The sequence below is a fragment of the Bison bison genome, unplaced genomic scaffold (genome assembly GCF_000754665.1).
Source record: "Bison bison bison isolate TAMUID 2011002044 unplaced genomic scaffold, Bison_UMD1.0 scf7180017864466, whole genome shotgun sequence".
In the NCBI taxonomy this organism is placed as follows: Eukaryota; Metazoa; Chordata; class Mammalia; order Artiodactyla; family Bovidae; genus Bison; species Bison bison.
Window position 1 is genome coordinate 2,535,795 of NW_011495027.1, and position 4,381 is coordinate 2,540,175.

The following is a 4,381-nucleotide window of genomic DNA, read 5'->3' on the forward strand; positions in this document are numbered from 1 at the left end:
GAGCGAGGGGCGGTGCCCAGGGGGCGGAGGGTCCGCGTCCCGCCCAGCTCCGCCTCTCCCGCTCCGCCCGGCCCGACTGTTCCCACGGGAGAGCGCCCCCCACCGGCGAGGCACGGATCGGCGCTCGGGGCTCTTCTGCAGATGGCCTTCTGCCTGGGACCGGTCCTCAGGAGTGCGACCGGCCTCCAGGAGATGGCACTCATTGAAGGACCCCTAGCACCCACAGGCCCTACAGAGCCATAGCTTGGAGCCCTGTATTAAAGCACTGTCCCCCTGTACCTCTCCTCATTCTGCGGGGAGAGATTCCTTTGAAGTGGCTTCAGGAAAGTACAGACCACGTGGGAGGCAGCTGGCCGCTTGCTCTAAAACTCGAATCCCAAAGCCCTTTAAGGGAGCAGGCAGTCCCAGAAGCTAAGGGTGTTTACAGACATTTGATTCGGGGCCTTTTCCTAGGCACCTGTTTATTGCAACAGGGAACAAAAAATATTTAAATTTCTTGTAAGAGAATTCTGGGCCTCTTGGGGTCAAGAGTCTTGGATACAGTTTCTCAAAGCTGAAATATAAAGCCTCCATTGACCCACCTTTGGTAAAGAAGGAAGGTGCAAAGTAAAACAATGTTTGTCATGAAGACTTTGTTCTGTCTAAAGTCTGCAAAGCAAAAAGGGCACAGACGTGCAGAGAGTCGCGTTTTCCCAGTGACCACACAGGAGGGAAATACGGTGAAGTGAGGTCCTTCCTCCTCATACTTCAAAACCTTGGGAAACCCAGACAGAAGCGGAGATGTCTTCCTGTAACCCTTTGCCATTCATTCATCCATTCTTTCACTCATCATTCGATGCTGATATCGGGCCCTTTTGTATGCTAACTAGGAACCATATCCCAGGAAACAATCTGAATGATAACTTCCCTCTTACCATTAAAGAAATTCTGCTTCCTCTGAAAATAATAATGTTTTATTCTTTATGCAATGGATCTCATCCTGTAGGCCATGACAGCCTAGTGTGCTTCAAACTTTCATAGAGATTGGGTTATACGTTCATCAACATGTGCCCAAAATATTGTTGCTTCTTCTGGGTGTGCAGAAAACGACTGTGCTGTCTTACAGATGAATTGTATATAGAGAGATACAACTTGTAGTTAGTGCTAAAGATCATGTTTACCGGAACAAGCAAAACTCTTGCAGACGATATATATGAGTATGAGGCCAGGGGAGGGAACAGCTCAACTCAAATAACAGTGCTGAAGGGCAATGTGGTAAACACAAAAATTTTCAACCACCAGCACTTACCAAATGCTTGACTCAATAAATCTGTAGTATGTTGAGTGAGTAACTTGTAGGCTGGACTGGGAACTGTAAACACCACTTAGAGCCTTCTTTTTGCTGGGAAATTTGTTCCAAGTTCCAAACAACTTATTAGCAAAGGGATTTTGGCAACTCATTATGTTGTAACTTGGGAACTTCCTGAACTGGAGCAACGCAAAGTGGAACAGGGATCTTGTAGGCCAGATGTGATTACCTTTGATGTATGAATCCTTAAAAGGGAGAAAGGAGAAGGAAAGATGGTGAACTGTGTTGCAACAGGAAAAAGACATTCTAACTAGATGGTTTTTAATAAATCTGAGCAGAAGACAAGGAAGTGATGCGAGAAAGATATGCAGAGGGAATGGGGCAGGAAGAACAGCTAGTTTATTGACCTATAGGCAGGAACAGGAAAAAGGAGACAGAACGCAAAGGGCAAGTAAAGAGACAAATGTGGCTCTAAATTCTAGTTTTTTGGAGGGATTATCCACCAGATTCTGTAAATCCTTGTAGGGCCTAGAGTGTCTCACTTTTCTAAAAAAAAAAAAAAATTTTAATCAGTAAAACCAAATTAAAATTAACAGCAAAAAATGGTAAACACAAAGCCTGAGGATATACTTTGCCTTAAAGATCGCTGGCTGGAAAATCATTCAAAACTTTTTCAACAAACATTTGCTGATCAGCTTCCTGTATACAAACTGGTCTAGTTTATGTTCCTGGAGACCCAAAGATTTATAACATTGTTTCTATGAGGGGAAAGGCAGGCCAGTGTAGGGGACGGATTCTACAATACTTGATAGAATGGAGTAGTGATGGCTGGAAGAACAATTATGACCTTGGAGAACGTGTGTCAGCCAGCATTTACTTGGCAGGGAATAAATGCTGCAAAGTAAATAAATAAGCAAACAAAACTAAAACCAGGTCAGCCAGCTGCCATGATGAGAAGCAAAACAGGACACAGGCAGGACTTCTTCCTCTCAGGACTTATGAAAAGAGGCTCCTGTTCCTCTGCCCCCAGCTCAGCTTAGACCTCCAAGTATAGGGCAGGGGCTCATAGATTTGTCTTTCTTACCTTTGGGAAGTATCTGAACTGAATCACCGTTCAATTTTGCTTATCTGTCCTAATTAGCAATGATGATGCTTAAAGCAGGTGAATGGAATAAGGAAGTGAAATGGAAGTTATAAAGTGAGATGTCAGTGGTACCTGAAATAACTTATCTGGAAGGTTTTGAGGAAAGCCTGAAGAAAAGGTCATTTCTAAAGAAATGAAAAGAAAAGAGAGAAGGCACAAGGAAGGTGATGGCCATGTAGAGTCTCTCTCAACTGCACGTAACTTCAAGTGGAAAGCCATAATGAAAATCACAGGAATAATCTGAAATACCAAAACATCAAAAATCAACATTAATTTAAACTTCATTTAAATTGAGTAAGCCATCTCATATGATATGTATGAATCATTCAAAAATATCAGTACTTCTTAGATTTTGATCCCATCACTACTTACTTCTGCATATTTTTATCCTTGTACCAAGTGACCAATTTTGAAAATCATAATGGGGATCTTGCTTTCAGTTCAGTTCAGTTCAGTTGCACAGTCATGTCCAACTCTTTGCAACCCCATGGACTGCAGCATGCCACTCCTCCCTATCCATCGCCAACTCCCGTAGTTTACTCAAACTCATGTGCATTGAGTCCATGATGCCATCCAGCCATCTCATCCTCTGTTGTCCCCTTATCCTCCCGCCTTCAATTTTTCCCAGCATCAGGCTCTTATCCAATGAGTCAGTTCTCCACATCAGGTGGCCAAATTATTGGAGAATCAGCTTCAGCATCAGTCCTTCCAATGAATATTCAGGACTGATTTCCTTTAAGATGGACTGGTTGGATCTCCTTGCAGTCCAAGGGACTCTCAAGAGTCTTCTTCAACATCACAGTTCAAAAGCATCAATTCTTCGGTGCTCAGCTTTCTTTATATTCCAACTCTCACTTCCATACATGACTACTGAAAGAACCATAGCTTCAACTAGATGAACTTTTGTTGGCAAAGTAATATCTCTGCTTTTTAATATGCTGTCTAGGTTGGTCATAACTTTTCTTCTAAGGAGCAAGCGTCTTTTAATTTCATGGCAGCAGTCATCATCTGCAGTGATTTTGAAACCCCAAAAATAAAGTCTGTCACTGTTTCCATTGTTTCCCCATCTATTTGCCATGAAGTGATGGGACCAGATGCCATGATCTTTGTTTTCTGAATATTGAGTTTTAAGCCAACTTTTTCACTCTCCTCTTTCACTTTCATCAAGAGACTCTTTAGTTCTTGTTTGCTTTCTCCCATAAGAGTGGTGTCATCTGTGTATCTGAGGTTATTGATATTTCTCCCAGCAATCTTGATTCCAGCTTGTGCTTCCTCCAGCCCAGAGTTTCTCATGATGTACTCTGCATATAAGTTAAATAAGCAGGGTGACAATATACAGCCTTGATGTACTACTTCCCTTATTCGGAACAAGTCAGTTGTTCCATGTCCAGTTCTAACTGTTGCTTCCTGACCCGCATACAGATTTCTCAGAAGGCAGCAGGTCAGGTGGTCTGACATTCTCATCTCTTTCAGTATTTTTCAGTTTGTTGTGGTCCACATAGTCAAAGGCTTTGGCCTAGTCAATAAAGTAGAAGTAGATGTTTTTCTGGAACTCTCTTGCATTTTCGATGATCCAGCAGATGTTGGCAATTTGATCTCTGGTTCCTCTGCCTTTTCTAAATCCAACTTGGACATCTGGAAGTTCACAGTTCATGTACTGTTGAAGTCTGGCTTGGAAAATTTTGAGCATTACTTTACTAGCGTGTGAGAAGAGTGCAATTGTGCAGTAGTTTGAGCATTCTTTGGCATTGCCTTTCTTTGGGATTGGAAGGAAAACTGACCTTTCCAGTCCTGTGGCCACTGCTGAGTTGTCCAAATTTGCTGGCATATTAAATGTAGCACTTTCACAGCATCATCTTTTAGGATTTGAAATAGCTCAGCTGGAATTCCATCACCTCCACTAGCTTTGTTCATAGTGATGCTTCCTAAGGCCCACTTGACTTTGCATT

The 4,381-nt window shown here is 42.6% G+C and overlaps 1 protein-coding gene across 1 annotated transcript in view; it reads right to left on the bottom strand.

Annotated features, from left to right (window-relative positions):
* The window catches only part of LPAR3 (lysophosphatidic acid receptor 3), an 84,285-nt gene extending 83,935 nt beyond the window's left edge, over nt 1–350 (bottom strand). Inside the window, exon 1 of the mRNA XM_010860311.1 lies at nt 280–350. The gene's annotated coding sequence lies outside the window, so the exon portion shown is untranslated. The remainder of the gene's footprint in view (nt 1–279) is intronic.
* Nucleotides 351–4,381: the final 4,031 nt, after the last annotated feature.